This window comes from Ictidomys tridecemlineatus, chromosome 2 (assembly GCF_052094955.1).
Source record: "Ictidomys tridecemlineatus isolate mIctTri1 chromosome 2, mIctTri1.hap1, whole genome shotgun sequence".
NCBI lineage: Eukaryota > Metazoa > Chordata > Mammalia > Rodentia > Sciuridae > Ictidomys > Ictidomys tridecemlineatus.
The window spans coordinates 164700794-164717897 of NC_135478.1; the positions used below are offsets into that span (position 1 = coordinate 164700794).

Here is a 17104-nt window from a genome sequence, read left to right on the forward strand (position 1 = left end):
ATAAAAACTGAAGACTATCAACAGTAATTCATTATTATTGTCACACTGGTGATGTTTGGATTTCCTTAGTTGTCTCAAAACGTGAAAAGTTTGTCTGTCCCGTGGTCTAAATAACTTCCCAAAGGTTGAGTTGATATTTTGTTTGGATGCACTCTAATTTACTCCACCCTATGGAGGGAGTGGTGACACCAGAAGTGTACCATTAGTGTGTTGAAACTTATCTCTTAGGGGGAGGACCCTTCGACCATGAGGGTGGAGTCCACACCCCAGGATATGAATGTGGCTATGTAAAGGAGGTTCAAAGTGATTCTCCCTTTTGTGAGGAGCCTGCAGAAAGGGGTCTTAAGTAATTTGGAAGCTGTGTTCAATCTCCAACCTCTACTCCTGCAAAATGGTAAGAAATGAATGGTTGTTTGTAAAATAGAGATGCAATGGGATTTTGTTTTAGAAGCCTGAATGAGCCAATGCACAGATATTTCTTCATTCTAGTCTGCCGTTGTTTGTTTAAACTATTTTTGCTAATAGGGATTGAGCCTAGGACTAGTTTATCACTGAGCTACATCTTCAGTCCATTTTTGTAAAAATATATTTTTAGTTGACAATGAACCTTAATTTATTTGTTTATACGTGGTGCTGAGAATAGAACTCTTTATCTCACACATGGGAGGCAAGCGCTCTACCACTGAGGCATTAACCTCAGCCCCGCTTTTTACTTTTGAAGACAATGTCTTCCTCAGTTGCTGAAGCTGGCCTCAAACTGGGATTCCTCCTTCCTCAGTTTGCAGAGTTGTTGGAATTAAAGGAGTGTGCCTCTGTAACGGGCTGGACATTCATTCAGTTGTGCGCACTTGTGGGTGTGTGTGTGTTTGATACTGTGGATTCAACCGAGGGGAGTTTTCACCATTAAGCCACAGCTATGTGGTTTTTTTGTTTTTCGGTTGGTTGTTGTTCTTTTTTACTGGGGATTGAATCCAGGGCGCTTAAGCACTAAGCTATATCCCCAGCCCTTTTAAAATATTTTATTTAGAGACAGGGTCTCACTGAGTTGCTTAGTGACTTGCTAAGTTGCTGAGGCTGGCTTTGAACTCACAATCCTCCTGCCTCCCGTCCTGAGCCACTGGGATTACTGGTGTGCACTACCTTGCCTGATTCAGCCATGACAATTTTTATTGCTTATTTTGGCAGAAGGTCTGAATTTTCAGGCTGCTCTCTAACTTTCATTCCTCCTGCCTTAGTGCCTTAGTTCCCTCTCAGTTGCGGAGAAGGGATTACAGATGGTCACCACTGTGCCTATCTCTCAAGTTTTTTAATGAAGACTTTTCCTTTAAAATGTTTATGATAATGGTAATCTTTTGTATAGTAAGCTGTATTGATGATTGGTGCTGGTAGTAATGTTTCCACAGGAGCGTCACTATTTTGTTTGTTTGGGGGCCTGTCCTGTTGTTTGTGCCCTGCTTTGTGGTTCTTTTATTATTTCCTTTTTTTTTCTGAAACTAGAAATTGCACCCAGGGGTGATCTACCACTGAGCTTTATCCCTGGCCTTTTTAAATATTTTGTTTAGAGGTAGACTAGCCTGGAACTTTTCATCGTACTTCCTCACCTCCGGAGATGTTATTTCATATTTGTTGTTGTTGTTTGTTTTCTTTTTCTGGAAGAGGGTCTTCCTATGTTGTCCAGGCTAACCTTAAAGTTTGGGGCTCAAGTTGTCCTCCTGTCTCAGCTTTCTGAGCAGCTGGGACTAGAGGCTGGTACCTTCTGCGTCCAGGTTTAGGTTTTTGGCTTTTGTTTTCCTTATAATTTTCATCCAAATAGAGGTTTGACTCCAGTTGGGTAAAGCGTTTCATCATTTAAAAGAAGGTATCAGAAGAGTTTTGCAATTTTATAACTGTAGAGCTTGCATGAGAGTTTATTCTTAGGTTTTATAAATTTTAACAATTGCTGTTTTCTGTGCTGAGGGTCTAGGGTAAATGTTGAGCACGTGTGGAGGCCCAGGGTTTAATGCCCACTGTTCAAGTGCAGCGCCACGCCAACCACTCCTCCAACCCCTCACCTCCTCCTCTATTTCTAAAGAGTTTTTCCCCATTGTGTTCTAACTGGTTATTCTTGTTTATAAAGATATTTGTTTTCTTGCATCTTTAGGACTTAATTTAATGAATCATAATATTACATGCTCTATTTTTGGCGGAACTGGGGATTAAATTCAGAGCTGCTCTCATTGGACAACATTTTTTTTCATTTTTTTTACTTTTTTAATTTTAAGATGGTGTCTCCCTCAGTTGCCAAGGCTGGCTTCAAACTTTGGTTCCTTCTTCTTATTTTGCCGAATTGCTGGGATTAAATGAGTGTACCTTTTTAACCAGCTGGACATTCATTGTGTGTGTGTGTGTGTGTGTGTGTGTGTGTGTGTGTGTGTGTGTGGTGTATGTGTGTGTGTTTGTTTGATACTGGAGAAGATTGAACCCAGGGGAGTTTGACCACTGAGCCAACATCCTCGGCCAGTTTTGTATTTATATTTAGAGACAGGGTCTCGCTGAGTTGCTTAAAGCTTCACTAAATTTCTTAAGCTCATTTTGAATTTGTGCTCCTCCTGCCTCAGCCTCCCAAGCTCTCCTGGGATTACATGTGTGCCACTATGCCAGCTGGTCCTGTTATTTGTGAACTGCTTTATGGTTCTTTTTTTTTTTTTTTTCTGGAACTAGAGATTGGACCCAAGAGTGATCTACTGAGTTTTATCCCTGGTCCTTTTTATTTTTTATTTAGAAGCAGACTAGCCTGGAACTTTTCATCCTTGGCCTCACCTCCGGAGAGGAGTTATTTCATATTTGTTGCTTCTTTCTTTCTTTCTTGTCTTCCTATGTTGTGTAGGCTAGCCATCAAGTTTGGTGTCAAGTTGTCCTTCCGTCTCAGTTTTCTGAGCAGCTGGGGCTACAGGCTGGTGCCTTCGGGGTCCAGGTTTAGGTGATTGTTTTTTGTTTTCCTTATGATTTTCATCCAAATAGAGGTTTGGCTCCAGCTGGGTGAAGTTTTTTATAGTTTCAGTAAGGCTTTGCAGTTTTATAACTGTAGAGCTTGCATGAGAGTTTATTCCTAGGTGTTATATATATTTTAATAATTGCTGATTTCTGTGCTGAGGATATAAGGTGAATTTTGAGCACGTGTGGAGGCCCAGGCTTTATGCCACGCCAACACCCCTCCAACCCTTTAACCCCTCATTTATTCCTAATGAGTTTTCCCCCATTGTGTTCTAACTGGCTATTCTTTGTTTTCTAGCATTTTTATGACTTAATGAATTATAATATACATGCTCTCTTTTTGGTATAACTGGGGATTAAATTGAGAGATGCACTCACGGGCCAGCTTTTATTTTTTATTTTTTCTGTTGAGGATTTAGGGGTTGAACATAGATATTTTTCTGCTACGGAGATACATCCCAAGTCATTTTTACTTTTTTTTAAGTTTTTTTTTTTTTAATTGTACTTGGACCCACTGCCTTTATTTTATTTTTATATGATGCTGAGGATGGAACTCAGTGTCTGGCATGTGATAGGCAGGCCACAACCACACCCTCTTTTTACTTTTTAAGACTATGTCTCCTTCACTTGCTGAAGCTTGCCTCAAACTGGGATTCCTCCTTCCTCAGTTTGCAGAGTTGTTGGGATTAAAGAAGTGTACCTCTGTAACCAGCTGGATTAATTTTCTTGTGTGTGTGTGTGTGTGTGTGTGTGTGTGTGTGTCTGTGTGTTTGATAATGGTCATTCAACACAGAGGAGTTTTACCATTAAGCTACACCTATGTGGGGTTTTTGTTGGTTGGTTGGTTGGTTTTTTGTTGTTATTATTTTTCCTTAGGGATTGAATCCAGGCTGCTTAAGCACTGATCCACATCCCCAGCTCTTTTAAAATATTTTATTTAGAGACAGGGTGTCTCACTGAGTTGCTTAGTGACTTGCTAAATTGCTGAGGCTAGCTTTGAAATCACAATCCTCCTGCCTCACCTCCGGAGCCGCTGGGATTACTGGTGTGCACTACTTTGCCTGGTTCAGCCATGACAATTTTTATTGCTTATTTTGGCAGAAGGTCTGAATTTCCAGGCTGCTCTCTAACTTTCATTCCTCCTGCCTTAGTGCCTTAGTTCCCTCTCACTGACTAAGAATGGATTACAGATGGTTACCTCTGTGCCTGGCTCTCATGTTTTCTAATGAAGACTTTTCCTTTAAAGTGTTTATAATAATCAATGGTAATCTTATGTATAGTAAGTTGTATTGGTGATTGTAGTAATGTTTCCATAGGAGTGTCAACTATTGTACATATATCTTGTGTTTGTTTTTTGTTTTGGGGCCTATCCTGTTGTTTGTGAACTGCTTTATGTTTTTTTTTTTTTTTATCATTATTTTGGGCGGGAACTAGGAATTGGACCCAGGGGTGATCTACCACTGAGCTTTATCCCTGGCCCTTTTTATTTTTTATTTAGAAGGAGGCTAGCCTGCAACTTTTCATCCTACTGTCTCACCTCCAAAGTAAAGTTATTTCATATTTGTTGTTGTTGTTTGTTTTCTTTTTCTAGAAGAGGGTCTTCCTATGTTGTCCAGGCCTGCCTTAAAGTTTGGGGCTCAAGTTGTCCTCCTGTCTCAGCTTTCTGAGCAACTGGGACTTCAGGCTGGTACCTTCTGGGTCCAGCTTTAGGCATTCGTCTTTGTTTTCTTTATGATTTTCATCCAAATAGAGGTTTGACTCCAGTTGGGCGAAGTGTTTCATCATTTCGGGAAAGTTTTGCAGTTTTATAACTGTAGAGCTTGCATGTGAATTTATTCCTAGGTGTTATATATTTTTAACAATTGCTGTTTTCTGTGCTGAGGGTCTAGGGTGAATGTTGAGCACGTGTGGAGGCCCTGGTTTCATGTCTAGAGTTCACGTAAAGCGCCATGCCAACACCTCCCCAACCCCTCACCCACTCCTCTATTCCTAACAAATTGTTTTCTAACTGGTTATTCTTGTTTATAAAGATATTTGTTTTCTAGTATTCTTATGACTTAATTTAACAGATCATAATATTACATGCTCTATTTTTGGCGGAACTGGGGATTAAATTCAGAGTTGCTCTCATTGGACAACTTTTTTTTTTTCTGGTGGGAATTTTGGGGTTGAATCCAGAGATTTTTCTGCCACTGTGATAAATTTCAAGCCCTTTTTACTTTATATTTTAAGACAATGTCTCCCTCAGTTACCAAGGCTGGCTTCAAACTTTGATTCCTTCTTCCTTATTTTGCAAAGTGGCTGGGATTAAAGGAGTGTACATCTTTAACCAGCTGGACATTCATTGTTTTTTTTTTTTTTTTAGTGTGTGTGTGTGTGTGTGTGTGTGTGTTTGATACTGGGGATTGACCCAGGGGAGTTTGACCACTGAGCCACATCCTCAGCCAGTTTTTTATTTGTATTTAGAGACAGGGTCTCGCTGAGTTGCTTAAAGCTTCACTAAATTTCTTACACTCATTTTGAATTTGTGCTCCTCCTGCCTCAGCCTCCCTGTTGGGATTACACATGTGTGCCACTATGCCAGCCTGCCCTGTTGTTTGTGAACTACTTTATTTATTTATTTTTCCTGGAACTAGGGATTGGATCCAGGGGTGATCTACCACTGAGCTTTATCCCTGGCCCTTTATATTTTTTATTTAGAAGCAGGCTAGCCTGCAACTTTTCATCCTTGGCCTCACCTCCGGAATAGAGTTATTTCATATTTGTTGCTGTTTGTTTTCTTCCTTTCTTTTTTTTTTCTTTTAGAGGGTCTTTCTTCGTTGTGCAGGCTAGCCATAAAGTTCAGGGCTAAAGTTGTTCTCTTGTCTCAGCTTTCTGAGCAGCTGGGACTACAGGCTGGTTCCTTTTGCGTCCAGGTTTAGGTATTTGTCTTTTGTTTTCCTTATGATTTTCATCCAAATAGAGGTTTGACTCCAGATGGGTGAAGTTTTTTCTCATTTCAGGAAAGTTTTGCTGTTTTATAACTGTAGAGTTTGCATGTGAGTTTATTCCTAGGTGTTATATATTTTTAAGAATTGCTGATTTCTGTGCTGAGGGTCTAGGGTGAATGTTGAGCATGAGTGGAGGCCCTGGGTTTAATGTCTAGTGTTCACGTATAGGGAGGCCCAACCACCTCCGAGTCTATTCCTGATGAGTTTTCCCTGATTGTGTTCTAACTGGTTTTTCTTGTTTGTAAAGATATTTGTTTTCTAGTATTCTTATAACTTAAACAATGTCTTTTAATATTTTTTAAGATTATAGATTGACACAATACCTCTGTTTTTGTATATTTTTATGTGGTGCTGAAGATCAAACCCATTGCCTCACATATGCTAGGCAAACACTCTTCCACTGAGCTACAACCCCAGCCCACTTAAACAATTTAATGAATGATAATAAATGTTTTTGGTGGGACTCTGGGTTGAATTCAGAGCTGTAGTCATGGGCTAACATTCTTTTTTTTTTCTTGTGAGGATTTAGGGGTTGAAGCCAGATATTGTCTGTCATTAAGCTACAATCAAGTCCTTTTTGCTTTCTATTTTTTTATTTTTTATTTTTGTAAATATTTGTTTTTTAATTATAGGTGGGGACACAATAACTTTATTTTATTTCATGTGGTGCTGAGGATGGAACGCAGTGCCTCAGGCATGCCAGGCGAGTGTTCTGCCTCTGAGCCCCAGCCCCAGCCTTTTTTGCTTTCTATTTTAAGACAGTGTCTCCCTCAGTTGCTGAGACTGGTTTCAAACTTTGATTCCTCCTTCCTCTATTTGCAGAGTTGCTAGAAATGTGTGTACCTTATTAACAAGTTGGACATTCATTCGTTGTGTGTGTGTGTGTGTGTGTGTTTGATACTGGTGATTGAATCCACGGGAGTTTTACCACTGAGCTACAGCCATTGAGATTTTTGTTTTGTTTTGTACAAGAGATTGAACCTGGGGCGCTTAAGCACTGAATCACATCCCCAGCCCTTTTTAAATATTTTTTTACAGATGGTCTCACTGATTTGCTTACTGAATAGTTAAATTGGTGAAAGTGGCTTTGAACTGTTAATCCTCCTGCCTCAGCTTCTAGAGCCACTGAGACTATAGTTTTCCACTACCTCGCTTGGCTTAGCCATGGCAGATTTTATTGCTTATTCTGGCATAAGGCCTAAATTGCCCAGACTGTTCACTAACTTTCTGTCTTCCTTCCTTATTCCCCTAGTGACTGAGAGGGAATTACAGATGGTTACCACTGTGCTTTGCTTTCATGTTTTTTGTTTGTTTTTCAATATTTTTTTTTTAGTTGTCAATGGACCTTTTTTAAAATTTATTTATTTATATGTGATGCTGAGAATCCAACCCAGTACCCCACACCTGCTAGGCAAGCTCACTACCACTGAGCCACAACCTCAGCCTTCTCCTGTTTTTTTTTAATTAAGACTTTTCAAGTGTTTATGATAATCAAGGGTGATCTTATGTATAATAAGATGTATCGGTGATCCTTGCTGGTAGTAATGTTTTCACATGAGTGTTGCTATTGTGTCTATATCTTTGTTTGTTTGGTTTTGGTACTGGGGATTGATCCCAGAGACACTGCATCACATCCCCAGCCAGTTTCTTATATTTTATTTAGACATGGGGCCTTGGTGAGTTGCTTAGGGCCTCCCTAAGTTGCTGAGGCTGGGTTTAAATTTGCATTCCTCCTGCATCAGCATCCCACATTGCTGGGATTACAGGGGGCCACGGGCTCTCTTTTTTTTTTTAATGATTTTATAGCCTGCTATAGAAATTTGGTCTTTGCCTCTGTTTTAAGGGTTTAGTAAGCAATTGAAGCTTTTATTTAAGCAAGGTATTAAAGCATTTAATAGAGACAGAGGCAGTAAGAATATAAAGAATGTGGAAATTTCATCATTAGCCCATGAGTATATAAATTTTTCCTGTGAGATGAGTGCCTTCACAACACTCAGTTGTTTGGGTTTATGTTAAGGTCTGTAAGCAAGTCAGGATGGCGCCTGGCATTTTGCCAGAGAAATGTTAGAGTTCATAAACAACTCTGGATGGTGCCCGGCAAAATGCCAGAGGGAGTGGTTTGTGAAGTAACAAAAGCGAGCCATTAAGTGTGGAGATTCCTTATTGGTTGACTGATGTATCTGGTTTATGCTAATTAAGATAAGCTGTGTAAAATGTATAAATACCTCTGTTGTCCTACAATAAAGGGCTTCCACTCCTGCTGTATCAATCTATGTAAGTTGCTCGTCACTCCCCGGTTATTTTGCTGCAGCCGGACTCCAGCAGATGGTGGCCCGTTACGGGGAGCCCCGGGACACTCGGGGGTAAGTGACGGAAAAAAATGCTGCCCGTTCAAAGATAGGACGGGAGCAATCTACTCGTCCCTAGGCAGATAGGGCAAGAGGAAAAATGGCCATTTTGAGAAAATGGAGAAGATTGATACAGTATGTTTGTGTCTTGTTTTGTCTCAGTGTATTGTTTTGTCTTTATGATGAAAATATGGAAGGGGTGAGAAGTAAATTGATAAGGGAAAGAGGCACCCCAGTGGAACCAAGAAGAGTTAGGACATGTGTTGATAAAAGCCTAGGAACTCTAGTCAGAAAGAAAAAGAAAGTTCAGAAGAAGAAGGATTATCAGGAAAAAAGTTGCAGCAAAATAACCGGGGGTGACCAGCAACTTACATAGATTGATACAGCAGGAGTGGAAGCTGTTTATTGTAGGACAACAGAGGTATTTATACATTTTACACAGCTTATCTTAATTAGCATAAACCAGATACTTCACAAACCACTCCCTCTGGCATTTTGCCAGGCACCATCCAGACTTGTTTATGAACTCTAACATTTCTCTGGCAAAATGCCAGGCGCCATCCTGACTTGCTTACAGACCTTAACATTGACCTTAACAGGTTTTCATAAAAGGCAGTGTGTATTCCTGATGTCTTAAACCTGAAAAGAGACTTCTAAAGTGCTTACATAAGCCTTGTTCTGAGATGTAAACAGGTTCTAGTTGAATCATCTGTATGATATGAAATTGTCTGTTTGTCTTTAATTTACTAGGTGTAGATAGTAGAGATTTTCTTACCTTAATTTGCTAGACTGGGAATATATGGGTGCTCTACCATAGAACTATAGCCTCAGTTATTTTAAATTTGATTTTGAGACAGGGTCTCACTAAGTTTCCTACCTGGATTCAAACTTGTGATCCTCCTGCCTCAGACTCCCAAGTCACGGGATTCCATGACCACCATACTTAGCTTCCAACCTATTGTTTAATATATACCATTCATTTAAAATTTGGTAGTTTAGCTGAGTGTGGTGGTGCATGCCTATAATCTCAGCAGCTCAGGAGGCTGAAGCAGGAGGATCACGACTTCAAAGCCAGCCTCTGCAATTTAGCAAGGTCCTAAACAACTCAGTGGAACCCCATTTCTAAATAAAACACAAAGTAGGGCTGGGGATGAGGCTCAGCGATTAGTTATTCTGGGTTTAATTCCTGTTACCTAAATAAATAAGTAATTAAAATTTTCTAGCTTGTTATGATAGAGAATGGTTTCCAAATTTCAAAATTAAAAGAATAAGATTAGTAATTTACTCATTTACCTTTATATACTTACTGGTCAAAAAAAAAAAAAAAAACCAATTATGCCATCATCCTAAGGTACTGGGCAGTGCATATATCACAATTTATAGTGAGAACAGCTTTATGCTACTCAACTAATTAGACGGAAGTTTGTGAGCATGGCACAGAATTCTTATAGTTTGTGCCACTTTTAGAAATTCTTTCCAGGTCATCAAAGTTGAAAATACAGTGGAATTGTTGTGTAGGTTTACAATGCTCAGAGGGGAGAGAATAATGTGAAAAAAGCCTCATAGAATACACCAAGTAGACAAAGTACTTTAACCACATAGTAATGGTTTCCAAAATTCTTAAAACCCCCTTGTTCAATTAATATGGAGACAGGCATTGTGAAAAGTAAGTCTCATTGAAGCTGAGGTTTTCCTGTATAGGAGCAGTTCTTGGAGAAGCCAGCTTGACCACCTCGGTGGACAGTCACAATAACAGGTAAGGTCTCTAATTGCTATCAGTAGCAGGTGGTATTGGTGGGAGAGGCTTCTGAGATTAATTCGCAGCTGATGAGGCCTTGTCACTGCTTGGCTCTAGACTTTCAGAGAAGTGACATGGGCTTTCACATGACAGTGTGGCTCTACTTGAACCTAAACTCTCAAGGTGTCTGTCAAACTCTTGAGTTAGGATCTTTTCTGAAGCTCAGTAGTTTAGATCAGTCAGTACCTGACATGTGGGGAGTCTGATGGGACATATGAGGTCTGGCAACACATCATGCTCTAGCGAGGAGGGAACACACTCCCAAAACATCAAACTTTAGAAGTATTTAGAATCATTTCATAGTCACATAACACATGGCCCAGCACCAAAACCAAGGCACCCTCTGCCTTGGTTCCAGGATCAACCCATGGACAGGTGGACATAAGGTTCCATTATTCCAAGCCTGTGTACATTCTGGAGTCTGAAAAGGCTACCCAGGAGCTGTAAGGGGTAAGTGGGTGGAGAAAATGAGTTCTTAGAAGAAGAACCCGACTGGCCTGGTGGCCGATGCCTGTAATTCTAGTGATTGGGAAAGCTTAAGCACCAGCAATTGGAAGCAAGCCTCAGCAACTAACAAAATGCTGTTTCAAAATAAAAATGGCCACAAGTGTTGCTCCATGATAGAGTGACCCTGGGTTCCATCCCCAGCACTGTCCTCACCATTCCCCTCCAACCAAAAAAGCCTGGTTGCTCTTGCCAGCAGGACTGTGGGGTCCAGAAAGAGACGAAGCATTCACACCAGGTTCCCACTGATCACAGCTATTCTTTACAAGGTTGGCCTCCTCTCCACACTTCTTCAAAAATATTTTCCAACAACTTTATCTTACCCCTAAAGTTTGTTATTTTGATTAAAATTACATTCATATGACGTCTTGTTTTCAAAATTAATGTTTTTTTGACCCATTCAGGGCATGTGTTCACTCCAGTCACCACATGTGCCCCTTATTGAAGTTTGGCTCTGCATATTTTTTATGTTGTTTGTTCCTGAGGTTTTAACTTTTTATGTCTGTTGTGAAAGGGACACTTTTTTGTGTGGTGCTAGGAATTGAACCCAAGGTGGTGTGCATGCAAGGTAAGCAATCTATCAACTGAGCTATATCCCCAGCCCTGAAAGGACTTTCATACAATGTTATTGCTGATTCAGTTATTTTTCTAATGATTTTCATGAGAATAAGGAATGTTGGATTTTCATTCTTTCTTTCTTTCTTTCTTTCAGGTAGTAGAAATGTTCTTCACTACTACTGTCTGGTCCCTGGATGCTTGTGACCTTTAGGTCAGCCATGAGGCTGGTTATAGAATTCACTTGTACCTGTGTTAAACTCTTATTTAGGTCAAGTGGGTGTTGATCTTAAAAAATATGTTCCTGAGGCTATGAGGTCAATATTAGATTCAGGTTCTTAATGTTTATATTTGTGGTCTTGTCTCTAGCTGGCAATGTGGCCTCTTTTAATTTTTTTTTTTTTTTTTAGGTACTGAGGATTGAACCCAGTGGTGCTTAACTACTTATTCACCTACCCAACACTTTTTAAGTTTTTACTTAGAGACAGGGGTCTCATTAAATTGCTTAGGGCTTCAATAAGTTGCTGAGGCTGACATTGAACTCACAATCCTCCTGCCTTATCTTCCTGAGCTGCTGGAATTACAGGTAAGAGCCACCACTCCCAGCCTGGGGAAATTTTTTTCAGGTTTTTATGTCACTTTTAGACTTGTTAAAACCTCTGCCATTGTTGTTTCTGTTTGACCAATCCACCCAACCCAATCATGGCATTTTTCTCTGTACTTGAACTTTATTTCATTAGGAAATGACTACTTGTGAGTCAAATTTGGCCTGCCACATGTTTTTCTAAGTAAGGTTTTACTGGAACACAGTCATGGCTGCTTTCTTGGCACAGGAGCACAGTTGAGTAGTGGTGCAGACTGGATGACCCACAAGGCAGAATTATTTACTGGTTGGCCCTCCAAGGAGGCATTTTCTAGTCTGTGCATTCCTGTATCCTTCACTTCCTCTAGACAAGGCTTATGGCCTGTGTTAGTCAGGTTTTTGTCACTAACAACAAAGTACATGACAAGAACAACTAGTTTGAAAGTTTCAGTCCATGGTGGACTTACTCCATTGCTCCAGGCCCAAAGTGAGGCAGAATGTCATGGTGGAAGGGCATGATGGAGGAGTGCTGCCCCATTGTTGTTGGCCAGGAGACAGAAAGGGGAATGGGAAGAGGCCATAAGAAATATGGACCTATTCAGGACAGGTACCCAGTGACCTACTTCCTTCAATCATACCCCATCTGCTTATGATTACCACCCAATTACTCTATTCAAAATAAGATGATCTGATTTAGGTCACAGCTCTAAGTCTAATCATTTCACCTTTGAATAGTTCTGCATTAACAGTTTTTCAGGACACTTCATGTCCAAATCATAATGTGATCCTTTTCAATCTAGAGTGTAAGGCTCTTGCTTCAGTAGTTTCTTTACCAGGCAAAATGCTGCTCTTAACAGGTTATAAGCTCTAGTGGGGGAGAGATTGGGAATAGGAAATAAATTAGTAGATGGTGCAGTAAGTTGCAAAGTTGTTGAGAGGATGGTTGAGAGGAAGCAGTGGGATAGTACAGTGGACACTGAAGTTCTTCCCAGGCCTGGCATACATGAGCTCTTCCATTTGTCCTTCAGCTTTGATCCAAGTGAAACTGGACTTTTCACACCTCCTTCCTTCACCTCCCCAGCTACAGCCAGTGCCCTTCTTGGTCTCTACAAACTGTGAGTACTCAGGTGAAGAACCTGCTGGACAAAGTCCTAGGGTGCGTGCAGCTGAAAATGTACACAGGGGTGTGTGGTTGGTGGTAAAGAGGGTCTGGAAGAGGGAATTGGAAGGGAAGTGTTGTTAGGTGGCCTGGACCACAAGGATGCAACAAGGTGGACCCTCTTTCTGTGTTAGACCTCTTGGTGGATCTCTTGGTGGTCTGTCTTACTTTGGAGTTTGTACTTGACCTGTGGGCATTGACCACATGATATTGATATGGGAGGATAAGAATTTTGGTCACTTGTGTGTTTTCAAAAATGATAGATATTATATACCCATATTAGGACTGTAATGGAAATTCAGTAGAAGTTATTTGTAAAGTCTGGCTCATGGTTAAGTACCATCAACATTTGCCAAATGAAGTAAAATAGTTGTATTCCATATAGTTATCAGTGCTCAGGAATTTTGGTTTTTATGCTTAACTGTTTCTAATAGTTGAGTGTTATCTTCTATAAAATGGAAAGGAATGATCAACTTTAATTTCCATTGACTATTAACTCAAATGGTTGAGTATAGGTTTTCCAAGAAAAATGAAGATAAGGTATATTTAAGGAATACATTTGTAATTGGTTCATGTTTTTAAGCACTTGGTGGATGTTTCCTTACCTGGAGGCACATTTATATTTTCAGTATAAAGATTTCAAAGAAAAATAAGCCAAGTGCTTTTATTTTAAAATTAATAAGAATTTCAGTTATGTATTTAAAAATTAAAATACTTTTATATAGGTACTTGTCATCAAGTTCCTATATGTTAAAGCTTCCAGGATATCAATTGTGAGAAACAGAGACTCAGGCAAGTGGTATATTTCTGGTGGTGTAACTAATAACTTTATTAAGTCAATATTTGTGGTTATATGAGGTTTTATATATTTGCTAAATATTTTTTAAGAATAACTTCAGGGCTGGGCTTGTGGCTCAGCTGCAGAGCGCTTGCCTAGCATGTGTGAGGCACTGGGTTTGGTTCTCAGTACCACATATCAATAAATAAAATAAATGTCCATTGACAACTAAAAAAAATTAAAAAGAATAACCTCACATGAAAAAAAATATAAAGATGCTATGTTAGTTTTTCATGGCTGTGATCAAAATACCTGAACAAATTTGAGAAAGAGAGTTTATTTTGGTTCCTTGTTTCAGTGGACTCATTCTGTGGTCAGTTAGCACCATTGATCTGGCACCCAAACGAGGCAGAATATCATGGCAGAAGGGTATGGTAGAGAAAACTGCTCAGCCTTTGGCATTGGGGAAGCAGGGTTGAAGAGGAAGGAACCAAGGACCAATACTGTCCTCAAGGGCAAACCCATAATGACCTACTTCCTCCATTGGTGCCCCATATGCCTATACTTTTCACCACCTCACTGTGTTCCATTCAAATTATTAAGCCATCTAATAGATTAACCCACTGGTAAAGTCAGAACCCTCATAAACATACACCTGTGGAACATGTTGGCATTCCCTTAACCATGGGCTTTCCAGATTAAAAAAAAAAAACAGATTCTATTTTTGGTTCTATTTTAGCATAATTTAGTTGTTGTAACTGAGTTTCATGATGTAATTTGTTGCATGACTTTGTATTGTCCGTCCAAGTGTCTATAGTATCAGAAGAGACCCAGACTCATAAAGGGCAGGACATGAGGGAGGTTATTATAGCAGGGGCATTGATCCTATGATGTTAACCACAGGATTGACATGTTCACCATAGAGCAATATATATATATATATCTGAGATGAGAAAGAGCAAGTTCACTTGAATTTGTTCTGATTTGGTGGCCCCATATTGTTGGTAGACTTAGCAGTCTAAGGCTCTAAGTCTTGTTTTGTTCTTGCCATTCTGGTGATTAAAACCAGGGACCTGATATAAGCTAGGCAAGAAATCAGGGATTGACATTCCTAGCTTTAGGCAGCAGGCTGTATAATTTTAGGTAGCTTTTCTACCTTAGCCTCTTTTTGGAGCACAATAGACAATTTTAATTTTAAGGCATCTAAGTACGAATAATTTATAAAAAGGATTTTCCTGGAACAGAATAGTGCTTGTTCACAGGCATACACTTATGGTATTACTCTATGGTGGAATGTTTTATGACAAATGCATCCTGAGGTGATTTTGTCCATACGTAAACATCAGAGTATGTACCCACATAAAGTAAGTCATCACTAGGTGATCTAGTCTAATGGGACCAACTTATAAACTGATCTTCATTGAAATGTTATGTCATATATGACTGTAACTGGGACCACAGAGGTTACGCTTTTGTCAACAGTTCAGCATTTTTTATGGGTTTGCATCATTCTCACACGAACAAACTGAGGTTTGAGGAGAAGCCTCACTCCTGGAAGTCTCGTATGTCAGACTTCCAGGAAGGGCCAGTTTGACTCATTCCTAACCAGTACCTGATGTGTGAGAATCATGTGACTGAAATGAAGAGGAAGAAGCCCTTTCCAGACTGAGAGGCTATACTGGTGGCCAAGCCGGATGTCCCTGCTTCAGATGGTAAATCTCCTTCCCTCATACAAGTAGTGGGGAGGGGTGGGAGTAAGGGGTTGACAAGGACTTTGGGTTTCCTGGGATTGGATTGTCATGGGACTGCAGGGTTCCTGTCACACCTGGGGCTGAACTCTGGGACACAGCAGCAGAGCTGGAAATATTACAGGCAATCAGGCCTCTCGGTTCTACCATGCAAGTGTGAGAAATAGGGTTATGAGGAAAGGCCACAGGTGCAAAGTAGGAATGAGTGCAGGAAATAAGATCCAGTTGGACAGTGCAAGTGTGGGCATTGGAAATGGGGATGTGGCTTGGAAGTACAAGCGTTGTGCCCTTTTTCGGGGGAAGCTGCAGATAGATACTCCATAAGCCACCCCCCCTCTGTGCCCCAACTTCTCTTCCTTTTGTATGTTACTGGCTCCTTACACTTGTTGCCTAGATTTCTTGCTTTGGACCCTTGCTACGTTTCTTTGCCATTCCCTGCACCAGTCCCGTGCCATTATCCCATTCCCATGTGTACTTCCTGGTCTGAACAAATTGGCCTCACAAGATTACCATGTCAATGTGTACAACTTCCATGGCCATAGATTCCCATCCTTGCTCTAGGTGACCAGATTCTTTCCTTAGGCCCATTGCCCCAACTCTTACATGGGCCACTTATTCTATATACTTGTCCAAGGTACAGTCCTGACCCTTGTAAGGGACTCTTATCTCTGTTGCCCAGTCAAGTGAATGTGACTGACAAAACAAAATACATTGTCCTAGGCCCCTTACTTGGGACCATTACCACATCCTCTTTCCCAGACTTGTGAACAGACCAGTCCCTACCTTTACCTTCATGTTCTTAACAAATCATTGTTTTTGAAAAGGATTTCCCTGTGTTTCCAGAATTCTATGACCATGTGTCCATATCACTTCCATTCTACCTTAGCTCTCCAAGACCCACATCCATGAACCTTGCACCGGAACTTTATCTGGGACAACCAAACTCCCAATCTCTGCTCATGTTTCTTGCCTCATTCATTTTCCCAGGGTCACATCCTTAACCCTTTCTACCAGGATATAGCAATGCCTCTAGACAGGCTCCTGATTGAGTCCCATGACAAGAGGACAAACTGGCATCTTCATGCACAACTTCAGCACCCAATGCATAGTGCTTCAGACGTTCCCTTGCCAAGGACCACTTGCTAGGGCCCTTTGCTGGCAAGAGCACTGAAACAATTCCAGTTGGGAACCTACTTGAGAGACTGATTCTGTGGATCCCTTAGATCCAATTGTGTGCAAAATACAATTCCATTGACTGGGTTAATTACATGAGCGGATTTCTTGCTCTGAGCCATGGTGCCACTGTTCCCTTGAGCCTACACATCTGTCCTGAGACATTGCATAGACACCTGGATTGGGATCGTCCCTTGAGCCACTTTCCTGGAAACTCATAGGAGACATCCTGTACCCCCTTTGTCCTCCACTCCCATGTCACATTGCCTAGCTAGGCTCTGTCCTGGGTTCATGGCTTCAGCACATGGCTGAATGTCCCCTTGTGTTTCCCTTGCATGGGATTCTTGCTTGGGCTACTTGCTTTCAAAATTTACACCTTCATTCCATGTCCCAGCACCTTACATGGCCCCCTTGTGCTCCCCCATTTTCTTCTCCTATCCCAAGGACCTGCCAGGCCACTTTGCAAGACCCCCGTTTCAAGCTGCCAAAGCAACA

General features: G+C 40.7%; 1 long non-coding RNA gene across 3 annotated transcripts in view; it reads left to right on the top strand.

Moving 5' to 3' along the window:
• The first annotated feature begins 251 nt into the window (after positions 1-251).
• Positions 252-17104, top strand: part of LOC120891913 (uncharacterized) — a 31701-nt gene continuing 14848 nt past the window's right edge. The window contains exons 1-5 of one of the 3 annotated variants that reach the window (XR_013435127.1): positions 252-394; positions 10013-10067; positions 11326-11382; positions 11579-11754; positions 12780-12866. This is a non-coding gene — a long non-coding RNA (uncharacterized LOC120891913). The remainder of the gene's footprint in view (positions 395-10012; positions 10068-11325; positions 11383-11578; positions 11755-12779; positions 12867-17104) is intronic. The other 2 variants (XR_005736501.2, XR_013435126.1) reach the window with 2 other exon arrangements.